Source organism: Ambystoma mexicanum, chromosome 1p, assembly GCF_040938575.1.
Source record: "Ambystoma mexicanum isolate Mex_15411 chromosome 1p, UKY_AmexF1_1, whole genome shotgun sequence".
Taxonomy (NCBI): Eukaryota; Metazoa; Chordata; class Amphibia; order Caudata; family Ambystomatidae; genus Ambystoma; species Ambystoma mexicanum.
The window spans coordinates 1,255,452,425-1,255,468,416 of record NC_090921.1 but is presented as its reverse complement, the minus strand read 5'-3'; the positions used below and the strand labels follow the sequence as shown (position 1 = coordinate 1,255,468,416).

Sequence of the window (15,992 nt, the reverse complement as noted above, 5' to 3'; positions counted from 1 at the left end):
CAGGTTGCTGGGAAAAATGTCTTAAAATGAAGAAGTCCTTAAATGTCCATGGGGAGGATTTGTCACATGTGGGGGCGGTGTTGCAGACTCCCAGAGCAAACTGTCTCTGCTTGGCTCAGCTTGCAACAAAGAGCTTTTATTATGCCCTTTGAAATTTGACAGTTCCTCCTTCAGAGTGGGTGCAGGAGGAAATTGCACCTCTCGATCACGCACTAGCCATACTGGCTTCCATTGTTCCCTCTTCAGGGCTGCCTGCTAGCGTAGCCGGGCAGTGAATCCTCACATCCTCACAGACCATGGGAGACCGGTTCACTGATTAATGTGACTTCCAGTGGTAGGCCAGGTTTTCCATTGAATCTTGTGCCTGAGCCTCAAACTGTTTTTTCAAGTTTCTGAGTCTTTTTCAAGGTAACCAAATCTTGTGGTGACAAATGTATATAATGTACATTGTGTAGCCAAACCCCCTCCCACATATTCAATGATATTTCTGCAAAAGCAAAAGCTGTTATTTGATGTGTACTTTTTAAATAACATTTCTCCTTATTTTCCAAAGAACAGATTCACTTGTGTGCAGGTCTTTCAATTAAAGTTTCAAATGCGGTTTTGCAGACCACGGGATTCTCTTTCAATTATTCTTTTAGGGGGTTTTGCATGTACTGTTGGTTTATGGACACAGAGGAATACTGCACCGGATTTCTTTGATTTTGGCACAGAAAAGAGAAAAAAACATGCTATTTCTTTCATTTGCAGTAATTTGAGTGTGATGGTTGAGGGAAACAAAGGCCTGTCAGGTTGTAATATAGAAATCCTTGCCCCTCATGTGATTTATCACTAAAATAAGGCTGTTTTGGATGTCGTGCATACTTTTTGTTCTCCAAATGTAGAAAAACAGCTGCAGCGCTGTTCTGAAGGCAGGGCATAACTTCTAGTTATGTAGACGAAAATGAAGCAGAGGCAGGGCCATTTTCCAATGCAGTGTTCAACTGCTTGCCACATATGTGCCAGAAGGACAAATGCATAGCAGTTTTGGTGGCACTGTTCAAATGCGGTTTTAGGTGAAGGGGACTTCTGCTTAGGGCCTTAAATTCACCCCAGACACTCAAAGTATTGCTCTTCCTGAACAGATTTTGGCACACTCCGCAGCCAGGAAAGCCTGGAAAGTATCACGCAAGAGGACCTTCTCAAAACCAAAGACAACCTAATGGCACCCGAAGAAGCTGCAAGAGTGGAAGCCCACACACCACAAATCTACACCAGCACCCTGGGGAAGCCAGACCTGAAGAAACGCAGCTCTCAGAGAAAAAAGTATGAAGCAAGAAGGTAATCAAACAATGTAAAAGACCTCAAAAAAGAAAAAAAGAATGAAGGAACCATTATGGAAAAAAAAACGACTGCAACATTGACAAGCTTGTCTAGTAAGGGCAACTCCAAATCTTCAGGATGAAAAATTTGAAAGTCAAAAAAGCCTACTCCAGCAACTAAAGTGAGCAAGAAAAACACAAACAAAATGAAATATTCCAACCGTTGAACGAATTCAGAAACCCCATTTTCCAGGCATCGGCAAAACTACACCAGTGCAAAGTCTTTCATACCACTCCACCAACACAGTATCACTAATGCATAATCATCTGGACTACAAACAGACTATACCAGACCATGAGAACACTCCAATCTCCATACAGACTACACTACACTCCTGCATCTGCAGATTGACAGCACACTCACTGAGTAGGCCCTCTTGGTGCAAATCACAACCCAGCAGGATCACTAGAAGGTCCATGCACACCAGTCCTCAACAAAACCATCCTGCAACACCCGGCATTCACCGACCTCTTCAGGCCTCTGCTGAAAAGATCTGTTGAGGAAGGCAGCGTACACCAAACTGCACGTAATGTGGCAAACACCATGCCGCAATGACCCTCCGAAGTACCAGGCAATCTCCAACTGTCCTCACGTGGTTAAACTCCTCAAATGGCACATCTCCCACAAGCTACTAGTCCACCTGGAGTCCAGCAGTGTCCATCAGTCGTATCTAGGATGTAAGCCAATTGGAGGACTAGAACCTACACCTTCACCTGTCTGGTGAAACCTTAAAAATAACACAAACGCAGACACTCCAAGCACCCCCATCCTTCGCAACATCTCAGCTGCCTTTGACACAATCAGCCTCAAAAACTTGATCAACAAAACAGTGGTTTTGGTGCTCTGGTGGAAGAAATATAATGTGTCTTGTCAGTTCATAAATATTTCTTTCCTTCAATAGCTGCTTGTTTGTTGCTGACCAACAAGTGTGTCCTTCGCTGTTCACAGCATCCCTCTAACTCCTAGATACACACCCCAAACTCCTACATCACCAACACAGTCGCATCACACTCCAGTGCCCTCCATGTCTGCCTCAGACTGAATAATGCAATCACACACAGCCAGTTCACACCACCCTACACTGACTTACTACTTTGCTTTGTTGAAGCCACACATCCCAACAACCTCTGCCGCTCAAGCCACACATCCCAACAACCTCTGCTGCTCCATGTCTCACCACCCTTCAGCAGCACAGTCCCACATCATTTTAAGATTAGAAACCGATCACTACTGCAAGCTGCACAATATACTCTGCATACACTGATCACGCCACACTCCAGGTGACCCCCTTCCACAGGACGTGCAACACAAATCACCCACTTTGTGAATCACATCCACACTTCACATTCCCCCACTCACACACCTATCCCCACAGTTGGCCATACCTCATCACCACTCAGCCACGCATATGCACACATCTATATACAGCTAACAATAACATCCAACACCTCTCATCACCATGCTCGCATTGAATGTCCCAGTGCCGTTGATGCTGCACCACTATTCATCGGGACGTCATCATTAGCTACACTACCCGCACCACTAGCATTCATTGAATCCTTCACTTCTACACCACCTTTGTTCACATCACCCACATACCACACCGCCACCCACTTCCTTCCTGCATTCATGCCCACGCCAATCTCACTCTGCACGCCGCCTCCACCTATCCATCATGCCTTCACATTCTCCTTCCGTGTTGTTTCTGCCACTTCTAATCCCAGCATTGAAAAAAGGGCCATTTGGCCAAAACGCGTGTAAGCTGATTCGATGATATTATTTACGAACAGTGCAAAAAGGGAATAGCTCTGATGGAATAAGAGTAACAATCAATCACGCATTTCTTCAAACTAACCTTCAAGAATTGAGAGTTACTGTGATTGAATAATCAATGAATGAGCGCGAGAGGTACGAGCTGTGTAATGCACAAAGCAAGCAAGACTATAAATCACAGGAACCAGCAGGAGTCTGTCCCTCCACGGTCTCATCTACCTAAACCCACAACCTGAACTGCAATAACAAGAGGCTGGAAGGGTGAGTGAAGGCGAGCAGGAGACATAAGTAAGACGATGGCCTGGGGGAAGGGCGCCACGGCCGTGGGGGACTGACGGAGTCACCACGCATGTAGTCCACATAGGCTATGCAGACGTGTGCATTCGGGAGACCGCATTTCTTTAAATGTTGCTGCTGCTGGGCAGGGGAGTTGCTAGGTCTGGAAAAGATCCGGGGCTAAGCTAATGTCCAGGCTGTCAGGACTCGGGGCTAGCTAGTCTTTTGGCTGTAGCTCCTGAGCTTCTATCCGGGGCTACAGCCAAAAGATCCGGGGCTATAGCCCCCTCAGCCCCCCTCTAGCAACGCCCCTGCTGCTGGGGAAGAGAGTAGAGCTGTGATGTGTGGCTGTCGAGCGTGATTTGGCTGGGATGTGGCTATGAGGGCATTGTGTCATCTCTGCTTGGTGGCAAAACGCCATACGTGTGCTATTGGTTTAGGGCTGGTTGCTGAGGCGGTGGGTGCCCTAGGTGTTGAATGGCATTATACTCATGGTAAATGGGCCGAGTTGGGGCTTTAGGGTGTTGAGGTGACTGGGGTGAGGCCACATTGTGCTGAAGAGCCAGTAGACTGCTGACAGGCTGTGGGGACTTTTGGTACGGGCATGGGCTAAAAATATAATGTGGTCGATTATTGCTGGTTTGGGGCGGGGTCATCATGATACAGAAGGAATGAGGGGTGAATCAGTGTTGAAGGTGGGCTGCGGTGGGGCTAGGTCATTTGAGTGCTGAGGAATTGGTAGTACTGAATATGTCAGAGACTTTAGGATGCTGAAAAAAGCATGTGAGCACAGCATAGTGCAGAAATAAAATACACATGGTGGGTCCGGGGCATCAGTGTGCTGGAGTGGGATAAGGGATTAGGGCAACTGAACCCGGATAGTGGGCACCAATAAGCTGAAATGGGGATTGCGATATCAGGGTGCTGAAATGGCTGGTTGTATCAGGGTGTTGAAGGGTATTGGGGGCACCAGTATGATAGGCAACAGTTAAGGGGACATCAGAGTGCTGCAGTGGGCCATGAGGACTTCAGATGCCTACATAGGTTGCGATGTGGAAGATCATGGTGTTGGAAGTAAGTAGGGAGAGGAGTGTGGGGAACTTGGTAATAGGTACATTGGTGTTGGAGCTTTGTGGGGGGCATCAGGATGCTTAATACGCAAGTGGGCACAGAGGGCGTCAGGCTACTGAAGAGGTTGAACATCAGATTATTAAAGATGGGCATGGCCCGTCGGTGGGCTCTATGTAAAGGGAGCACAAGCAAGCTGAAAAGGGAGCTGACATGTATCCTATCAGACGTGTTCGACATAAATATGATGCACGTGGAAAGCTTGCCACACACATCTGATTTGTTTGTGTGTGGTGGTATGGTATGGTATGGTATGGTATATATACGTATAGAGCACAGCTATAACCCGAAGGTATCCTGGAGCTTAGACAGAATAAATAAATGAGAAACAGACAGGCAGAAAGTAGGACACATCCTCAGAAGGAGTTCAAGCACACGATGGAAACAGGTAGGTTTTAAGTAATATCCAAAAGACCAAAAGGCATTCCGTTGCAAGGACAGACCCTGGAGGGCTGTTCCAAAATGTTGGTGCGGCCTTCGAAAATGCACGCCCATCGACTGTACTCTTTTGAAATTGGATCTGCAAGTTAGAGGGCAGGTTGTCTGCCATTTTCTAATTCAAGTTGTACAAATTGTGCCAGATCTACAAGTCCAAGATGCAAGCATTCCAAATGAATTTAAGGAGCTCTAAACAACTTTGGTTCAGGAATTGAATCTCACCAAAAATCCCCAGAATGTAACAATTGCACACAAGTCTCACTTGCCAGAGTAGCCTTTGTCAACATTTATTTCACAATGTGGCCCATAAAACCGGAATGGCAGAATGGCACTTATTTTATGTAGTCGCATTTTAGACTGCGCCAATCACTCCTCCCCAGACCCCCCACTGCTAACCCACTATTTACCACAAAACTCTTGTATTTTTAAACACTGCTATTTGTTGATGTATTCACTGATTACACTGCTACTGCTGATGTACTCACATCAAAGCTATGCCTACCTGTCACCAGTAGCTGCACCGTGCAACTATGATTTCTCTCCGGGACCAGTGCTTCGATGCCTTTGGGTGGCTAGTGCGCTCTAAAAATTCAAATAAATAAACACATAAATAAATAAATTAATGTATAGGTCTTCCAGCGCACGCCACGACTAAGCAGACCACTGTCCGGGAGAACTGAAAAGAGCACACAAAAGAGGATGTGTGAAGCAGTTGAAGGTTTGAACAAACAACTTGAATAGGCAGGCCGAGGTTTGAGGAGGAGTGTTGGTTGTGATTACTATGTTAAACTCCGCCAAATCAACATCATATTTGGTATTGCCGTGGCTTTTCTGGACGTTGGTGTATGGATCCCTCTCTTCAGATATCTAGACCGTGATCTGTGGTGGAAAAGGTAAAGGGGGGAGTCTCTCCGCCTCACCACCTAGGCCATCACATCGCCCCGCGCCACCTGAATCGCTAGACTCCACCCGCACCTCTCCTCCCCGCCACACTGTACAGCTGTACCCCTCGTCTGTATCCCCCACCTCCGATGTATATCTGTTCTATTGTTACATCGGAAACGCTCTCCGTTATCCATCCGTAATGTTGTATACCTCGGTAAAGCGCTGCATTGCTTCTCGAAGCACTCAATAAATACCATCATAATAATAATAATAATAATAATGATGATAATAATCGGTGGGCAAAGGAGGGTACACATACAACAAATGGGTGTATTCAAACGGGGAAGGTTTAAAGGAAGAGCAACAGTGTTTGTGAAAGCTTGGTGGGCATGACATGATATATGTCATTTATAACGCGCCTGTACACAAGTGTTTCTAGGCGCGAGATTTTAAAATGAGTTTGCCCGACTAGAGACTTGAACCCCAGACCCTCAGATTAAAAGGTTGATTCTCTTCCGACTGAGCTATCCAGGCCCACATGTCAATACTGCTAAAGTAGATCATACACCAGTATTGCTGAAAATAAGAGGGTATGTTCTAAAGTGCCTTAATCAAGAGGAAATCGTTTTAGAAGGGCTATCGGAGAGGGATACGCATGGGTTGTCTATAAAGTCAATCAACTTGTGAGCGGCTTGAGGCCCATGGGCGAATTGGCGCTATATAAGAATTGAATAGATAGATAAATAGACCTGTGATAAGAAAAATCTAATATTATTCCAAAAATACATCACTCAACAATTTGAAGGTTTTGGTAGGTACCTAAAAATGTATTGCGCATATCTTGAAACTGCTATCACAAGATATGTCAAAACTGTGCCCTGACCACAAGACCCCAAAGTGTGTTAGAGGGTGCGCCAGCTAATTTAGATTGACCTGAAACACGGGCTCAACATAATATTCAATCTCATTTCTATGTTATGCAATGACAACCAAAAAAATATAAAAACTCAGGCCCTGATTCATGGATTATTTGCGCCAAAAAAACAGGATTTGTGCGCCATTCTGCCCGCAAATCCCTGTTTAACAAATGGGGATTTGCGGGCAGAATGGCGCACACATCCCGTTTTTTTCGGCACAAATAATCCATGAACCAGGCTGTCAGTCTGCTAATACTAGATAAAAGCTCCAGCCCTTGCACGCAGCTGAGACCAGTGGCGTTGATTGAATTGAAGAGCTAATGTTAAGTGAGCTGGTGCAAAAGAGCGTTAAAGAAACAGGCCCTCGAGATAACAGCTCTACTTGAACATGTTCCACTTAGTCTTATAGTTTCAAAGGTGATTTGGATTCAGTTGTTGACCTGCCAATTCCCGGAATGCACGCATTTCTTTTGTGATCATGCTGTATTTAAGATCCAGGATTTTTCTTCCTGCTCTAATACGTTGCACAGTCGAGGTGTATTGTGTAGTTTTCTAATGTAGAATTACTGAAAATCCTTCTTGTGTCATGTAGTTTGAATATCAAAGTAGTCAGCACACATTAGAAGACAATACTGCAATGTATAATCCCGTCAGGACGGGGGTTATAATTCTAAAGTAATTAGAACAGCTGTAGATAACATCTCTAAGGTGTTATTAAATATTATATATAGGCAATTTATTTCTGAAAATAATAAACTGTAACGATTTATAGTTTGCAATCACCCAAATCGTTTGAATTTTAGGTAAGCATTGGCATTTTCTGAGGAAAGATTCAACTCTGTGAGCTGTTTCAAATGAAAAGCCTCAGATATGCAACAAATGAGACAGAAATGTAGGAGACCTCTTGTCATGAAGCCATTATTTCAGTCCAAAAAATCCTTGGTCGTTAAAAAAAAGAGCTGTCTATTTGTGGGGCGTCATCACTTTGCGGTGAATTACAAGGGTTTTTTGCGATAAATCATCTTACCTTAATTCTCTTAACTAAACTTTTGTTTCCGTTAATTTCAAGGCTTTTGTTACGTTCGATGTTCTTCAGATCCCCTAGCCACATTGACTTAGAAAAGGTAAGACCAGTGGCCAAGGCAAAGGCCAGCGTCCCCGGAGTACCGGATGAGTCTCAAACTCCCTTTCCTTATGCCAGCAGTATCCACGGCCAATGTCTTAGATCCCACATTTCTGCAAGATTAAAAGACAATGGCTAAACCCCCAGTGGTCATATGCTAACGGTTATTTGTTTCCCTTTTTTTTAAAACTTCCCGCAATAATTTATCGCTCTAGCAGTTAATTGCCTCTTTGATGGCATCCTTTCTTCCTGTGGAACTCACTATCGGTAATCATTCAATTAAAAATTATTCCCTGTCCTCACTGGCACTAACCATGTGTTACACTCCTCTTTTCTAGGTTTCTCCATGCTTCTTTCATGTGTATTTGTGATCCATGTGCAAGACACCCCCATACCTGAATTATTCATCGGGTAGTACAGTGTGTCTAGAGAGCATCCATCAAGAAACATAATGTTGATATGCCTTGATCATGCTCATGAGGGAGGCTGACAGAGATGCTTTGTCCCTCTTTTCCATTGCAGTTTAGGCGCAGAGTAATCCTCCACCACTGTAGGATAAATTCCATCGTTGACACGCGACTCCATTATTCTGTGTGGAGGTGAGTGTCAATTTGTATATACATTAACTTAGATATACACACAAGATGTATCTGTGTCTACATAAATAAGAGATCAGAATTCTGATGAAGTGCACATTGTTTATTTGTAGATTGAAGTTTGATGACATCACCCACCTTATTCACATTTCGGAGTGGTTGCAATTGAACCATCTGTCTCCTGAAGAAGGTCGCCTATAACGACTGGCCCAAATTAGGAGCCCATCCCTTGATGACCGAAACATATGTCGAGTTATATCAAACAAGAAGGATGCTATTTGATTTTGTGTATTAACACTTACTGAAACTACAAAGAAGTGTTGTGATTTATGTGAATATATATGTTTCTAGGTGGATATAGTACCGTAGTTGTGGAAAACTTAGATATACAGTGAGAGCGTGAATGACAGATGGAATGAATGGTGGCTTATAAATGTGGATGTTGAGAACACCAAAAAGATTCGAAGGTTACATATAAATAAATATATATATTTTTTGACAAGAGTTGGTGTTGTCATTTGCAACAAATGTTCTGATCTCATTTCGCCAAGATCCATTTTCTGTTGTTCCATTATACTTAGCTTGAAGGACCTGTGGTAGTTCAGGCATCCCTTATTTTGAAACGATCCACTACTTCTGACATGGGTCCGGAAGCGAGGGAGAAGTGTAAGGAAGGCATGGAATCAAAGTGATCACAGTTCAAGGATGTTTATTGAACTTCAATTGGGTTTGAAAAAATACCTATCTAATCCTAAATCTAAAGATGGGAGCAAGCTACAACCATCAAATAATAACTCAGTCCTAGTGCAGTCTTGTCAAAATATAAGGGCCTATACTAATAAACCCATTGCCAATCCTTACTTCTAAATACAAATAGTGTGGGAAACAATGTTATGCAAAGGAAAAGTGTTCAGGAAATGATATGTCAGGATATTCAAGCCGCTGGCTTCCCTTCCCCACGTTTTCAGCACGGGACAAGGCGGCACACGCAAGCTTAGCACAGTCACTGGCTTCTCTAGCACAAGGGTGCAGTTCAAAACTTTAACATCACGCCCTTCTGTGCCAAAGTCTCTTTGCCATTCATAGTCTCTTTTTCAGAGGACCTGAGGCAACATGACAAATATCAAAGTTATTTTCCTCTTATGATTACACACGTACAAATTCTCTGGTGATTTTTTGTTCACCCCGGGCCCCACTCCGCCAGGCTCAGACCCACTTTAACACAAAAGCTTCTTGGGTGATTTTTGCTTCACCCCAGGTCCCCCTCTTCCACGCTCAGACACGCTTTAACAGAAAGCTTTCAATTGATCTCCCTCTGCCGGGCTCAGACCACCTTTATCTCCTTTGCCACAAACTTTGTTTACTGTATCAACATCGAAGACATTTTCGATTGTGCACAGGATTTTGCTTCAACCGTTGCAGCACCACTTCGATTCACAATGCTCTACAACTCTTCCACTCTTCAGTTGGATACCTTACAGATACCTTCGATTGAGCACACACCCAGTGCTGGACCATTCTGTCAAAGGTATCTTATCTTGGCTTCAAAGTTCAATCACTCATCAACATTTCAATTTTACTTGTGTCTTTTATCACGTATTTCAAACAATGTTCATTCCAGTGCTCGCCATACAATGTTGCCGCTTGCAACCTTGGTTTCAACACAGACCACTCTTGTATCGGTCTCCCCAACTCACCACTGACGCTGCTTTCTTCCTGGGCCAAGAACAGTACCACATTGGCTTGTGATGCTCCCCGCTTTGATCATTGACGCAGGCGGGGCCCGGTATTTCCGACACACAATGCAGGATTCTTCAGCCTGTTTTCTGTGTCTTACGCTATCCTATCACAAGGGCTCATGAAAGCTATGGTTCCTTGGGAACTTGCATCCTTGCAATCCCCTTCGGTTTAGCCGTCTTTCTCCTCTCATTAAACTGCCATATTGGAACTACTGTTTCCTTTTGTGCATTGCCTTGTTCAGAGTGTGCTGTCATGCTCCACCTTTTATCTGTGTGGGGAAGCTTAATGATAGTCAGGTGTGTGTGATGGTCAGTAATTGCCTGACCTTGCCTGACCATTGTATTGGGACACGTCAGGTATACGGCTCGGGTGTTAGTCTGTTTTCTCTCATAACGGGATGAACGTAAGAAAGTGTTTGTGTTGTAAGGTGGGGTTGAGTTCCTAAATATCCCACTTAGGATGGGGTAAAGGTGTTAAAAGGGATACCATCTCTCACCATCTGGTGTCCCACTCCCGCTCCTTGAAGACCCCCTGATCTCTCTCTTCCCCCTGTTCCCACTCCTCCCCCTCTGCTCTCTCTACTCCCCCACTCGCTCCATTGCCCTGCTTTCTCCACTCCCCTGCTCTCTCTCCTCCCCCTGTTCCTGCTCCTCTCCCGCCCTCTGCTCTGTCTAATCCCCTGCTCTCTGCACTCCCCTGCTCTCTGCACTCCCCTGCTCTCTCCACTCCCCTGCTCTCTCCTCCCCCTGCTTTCTCTCCTCCCCGTTCCCACTTCTCTCCCACCCTCTGCTCTATCTAATCCCCTGCTCTCTGCTCTCCCCTGCTCTCTCCACTCCCCTGCTCTCTCTCCTCCCCGTTCCCACTCCTCCCCCTCTGCTCTCTCTACTCCCCCGCTCCCTCCACTCCCCTGCTCTTTCTCCACTCCCCTGCTCTCTCTCTGCCCCATGTTACCGCTCATCTCCCCCCTCTGCTCTATCTACTCCCCTACTCTCTCCTCCCCATCCTCTCTCTACTCCCCCTGTTCCCACTCCCCCCTCTGCTCTCTCTACTCTCCCGCTCTCCCCCACTCCCCTGCTCTCTCTCCTCCCCCTGTTCCCGCCTATCCCCCCTCTGCTCTATCTACTCCCCTGCTTGCTCCTCTCCCCTGGTCTCTCCTCACCCTGCTCTCTCTCCTCCCCCTGTTCCGGCTCCTCTCCCCCCTCTGCTCTATCTACCCCCCCTCTCTCCATTCCCCTGCTCTCTCCTCCCCTACTTTCTCTTCTCCCCCTGTTCTGGCTCCTCTCCCCCCTCTGCTCTATCTACTCCCCCCCTCTCTCCACTCCCCTGCCTTCTCCTCCCTCTGCTCTCTCTACTCCTCCATTCTCTCCACTCCCCGCTCTCTCCACTCCCCTGGTCTCTCTCCTCCCCTTGTTCCCGCTCCCCCCTCTGCTCTATCTACTCCCCCACTCTCTCCACTCCCCTGCTCTCTCCCCCTGCTCCCTCTCCTCCCCCATTTCCCGCTCCTCTCCCCTCTCTTCTCTATCTACTTCCCCGCTCTCCCCACTCCCTTCCCTCCTGGTGCGCGGAAGGGACTTGGTATGCATGTAGCTCATGATAAAGCTCCAGATAAATTCCCCCAGCCACGCCTTCTAGGGATATTGAAAGACAGTACAGCTTTGTATGGCCATGCATAGTCACATAAGAACAGAGCCTCTAAATGGCCATTGGACACTGACGTGACTTGCTATATCCGTTCAATTGAGGTATTATATCCCCTATAACAGGTGGGCCACCCACTCTTAACTCTGCCGTCATTTTCAACCGTTACACTTTTTCTGTGACCTGTGTCTTTCTCTCCTTTCCTATCTCTTGTTTTCTAGCAATGTACCCCCTTTTCTATTGTTTTCTTTTCTTTCACCTTTTTACTTCTTTTCCTTTTCACTCTTAGACCTCTTACAGTAGCTTCATTTCTTCACTTAACTCTTCCTCTTTTCTCCGCTCTTTCCCATCTCATTTTCTATTGCTCATTTAACGCTTTAAATGCTTTTATGCAATTTTTGTTTTTCCCTCATGTCACTTTCTGCATTTGTCTTTCTTGTTTTATTCTTTTACTTGTCTTCACTTTTGTGTGCCTTTTTTTCTAGCTCTTTTTTGGGTATTTCCTATTTTTTCCATCGTTTTCCATGATCGTTTATTTCTGCCTTCTTTATTTTTCACCAAGTCCCTTGCCCCTTTTACTGAACAAAACTCCTTTTCAGGAAACAAGCAAGCACTCTGCAGCCAAGCATCACATTTTGGAATTAATTAATGTACTATGACAGCTGCTGACAGATGTTGGTAGCTAACTTGGGCACGCAATGTGAGCTCTTCGGTTGGTAAATTGCTTTTTAAATGCGAAAATTCCAGGCTCACAATCAGGATTTGGACAAGTTTCTGGGTTTAATGCTAGATTCTCAACTCAATTTAATTCCACATGTCAATGTTGCTGTGATATCTCTGAATGTTCGCCTTTAAACACTATGGGCAGTCAAACCTTTCATTTCAACATGTCTTTTTCGCACCTTTGTGCAATCTCTAGTTTATCGCGCATTGATTATGGAAATTCAACTCTCTCTGGTATTCCTCATTCTTCACTTGCTCCTTTAACCCCTTAAGTACCAAGGACGAGTATGTGCGTCCTTTTTGCATAGACTTGCATAATAGCCTGGCACTTACGGCTGCCTTCAATGCAGCGGCCCGATTGCTGCTGGCAGCGAGGACATTTGAGCACATGAAGCCGATCCTAGTTTCCCTGCACTGGTTTCCACGGGAGGCCAAGATTACCTTTAAGTTACTATGCATCCCCTAGAAAGCAATACATTGGCAACTCCCTCTTATTTGGCTGGAAACATGGGGCCTGATTCAAGGAATTTTTTTAGGGGGATGCAAAGTGACTTTGCACTGCCAACAAGCACCCTGATTCACAGAGCAGTGCAAAGTGTATGTTTTCAATGAAAAGCCACTTTGCACTGGTGTTCTAATAATTCCATGAATTAGGCTCAAAACAATTTGGGAGGTTTAAGAGGTCCTTAAAGCTGGGCGACTCTTCGCCTGGAAGTTTGTAAATTCAAGCAGTCCTCCTCTATGAAAAAGACTTTTTCAGGGGCAGCAGTCTCGGCTTGGAGTTCTATGCCTACTGACCTTCACTTGAACCCTGATTGTTTGAAGCTTAGAAACCTGGCTATGGTAATTTGTATTTGAAATGTTTCTATTGATTAGCCTCTCTTAATTGTAAATTTGATTACATTTTTAAAAGTTTTAATTGTTTTGGAATTTGTGTGTAGGAATGTGTTATATATGTTTCAAATGTGTAAAGCGCGCTGATGCATTTGTGCCTGGCTCGTGCTACAGAAGCATTGTAAATTAATAAATAAGATCTGTGTGTTAATACCATTTTCCTGCTATTTGTGAGTTCCGCTATCCCAGCTTAATGTTATATGTACATTATGTGCAGAATTGCATATAGTTGTGTATATGTGACAGCGTTTTCAGTAAATTAAGGACACTAACAAGACTATTTCTGCTCTTACATTGGTGGTATTTTTAGAACACCTATATTTTAACACCTATAGTTTAATCTGCAATTTCAAATTGGGCGTATTAAGAAATCACAATGCTACGGATATCAAAATATTCAAAGAAGTTTACGTTCTTCACAGAAAGCAGTCACAAAAACGGCTGTACTCAATAAATGAAAACAATACACAAACCTGTTGAACGGTAGGTAACACAATCAGCGATGGCAACACAGTTCCATTGACCTGTATTCACTCTGCCCCAGTACACCTGGCTTTTCAGCGCTTAGCCCTGCCTAAAAGCAATACCACTTTTTCTGCAGGCCTGTCTAGCTCCGGCTTGGACACTCTTGGTTTGATGCATGGATTTTTTTGCACTGCATGTGGGCCGGACAATGATTGATATGCAAATGAATATTTCCCATCTGTGAAAGGTACAGGGATCAAAAAGCAATGGATGCAAACTCTCAAAGTGGGAAATAACCCCAGAATAAGTAATTATGCCATGTTCTTTCTGGAGAGGGCCGCCTGCTACCTTTTTTGAGCACTGCCAACAAACACCCTGATTCATGCAACACTGCAAAGTGTCTTTTTGCCTTGAAAGTCACTTTGCATGACAAAAATACACTTTGCACAGTTCCATGAATCAGGGTTTGTGTGGGCAGTGAAAAGTCACTTTGAACCGTGCAAAAGATTCTACGAATCGGGCCCTGAAGGAACTATCTGTATCACGGGTTTGATATGCCTGAACATCGGTGCACGTCTCCATTGTGTATGGCACTAGTGTGCCACTCAGTACTACCTCTGCACTTAACTCACCACTCAGCTGCCTCTTTGGGTCAATTATAGAAAGCTATAGTGCTTCAGGAATGTATATTGCGATTGCTTAGAAGACTCTACTGGCAGATGTTAAGATAATCAGGACGCATCCATACCAGCCAGCGCTTCTTGAGGCCTCTACTCCATGTGGCTTTCATAATGAGGCACTTCCTTTATTTTCAGGTGGATGTTTCTGGCCATGAGAGAGGAGATTTCAGCAGAATTATGTAGCGATGGATGGTGTAGCAGTGGACAATACAAAGAACAGGTAAAAAAATGCAAAATGGACGCCACCTGCTCCTCTTGAAATGTTCTAAAGCAATACAAAGTACAATCTTCCTCAAGTTTGCCAACCCTCAAAGCAGTACGTGTCTACTTGTGCCTCAGTACATCTGAGTATTAAAATCAGAGGTCTAGCGATGTCCCGTTTTTTTTGTTTTTGTTCCTCTGCATTCTGGTACTTGAAGTCCTGCATTTCCAACATGAAAAGAATAGTATGAACATTCAAAGAGAATCTTTCATTGGCAGTCTGACTAACAGATCCTCCAATCAGAAGACTCAGTTGCCCCCTTAGAAAGAGGTAAAAAGAGACCTCAGAACAAAAGCTGGATGATAGAATCAGTGATCCCCACCCCTGAAGGATGCATCCCAAAAACGGGTAACATCCTGGTACCCAAGGATACCCTCAAGCCAGCATGCACGGTTATGGTACAGCACACACCCATTATCACATTCAAGCAAACATTGTATTCCAGTAAAATCATGGCTAACATTATTTACCCCAGATAACCACTAAAAGCGATCCAAATATTCATCTTTTCACATTGTGCACAACACCTCTGTGCACATTATTCATTGACAATGTATGAAAACAATCGAGTATGTAATATCCCAAACATACCAAAATAATATTGAGAATATTATTAGCAGATGTTTACACAGAGCCACTAACTACCATCTGAGCGTCCACTGCTCGGTAACCCCAGACTGAGAAGGAAGGATTGCATTCTGAAGGTTACATCAACAACAACCGCTTACACAGAGCCACTAACCACCATCACAGCAGCCACTGCTCAGTAACCCCAGACTGAGAAGGATGCCATTAACACCCATACGACCATCCACTGCCCTGCAACCCTAGCCTGAGAAGGATGCTTGCATTCTGAAGGGTATATCAACAGCAGACACTCACATACAGCCACTAACTACCATCAGAGCAGCCACTGCCCTGTAACCCCAGACTGAGAAGGATGGATTGCATTCTGAGGGGGAGAAGGAGATGCCATGTGCAACCTACTGAAATACCTCAGGGCAGGGAATACGCCAGGTGATGTCTGACCAGTTGCCATAGAAGCGACACATGCCATGTTAGCAGGACACGTTCCTGCATTAAGCTATAGCT

The 15,992-nt window shown here is 44.7% G+C and overlaps 1 protein-coding gene across 4 annotated transcripts in view; it reads left to right on the top strand.

Moving 5' to 3' along the window:
• Positions 1–15,992, top strand: part of LOC138452691 (leucine-rich repeat-containing protein 4B-like) — a 1,036,288-nt gene that overhangs the window by 634,859 nt on the left and 385,437 nt on the right. For all 4 annotated transcript variants that reach the window (XM_069605040.1, XM_069605044.1, XM_069605055.1 and 1 more), the window contains exon 3: positions 14,774–14,858. The gene's annotated coding sequence lies outside the window, so the exon portion shown is untranslated. The remainder of the gene's footprint in view (positions 1–14,773; positions 14,859–15,992) is intronic.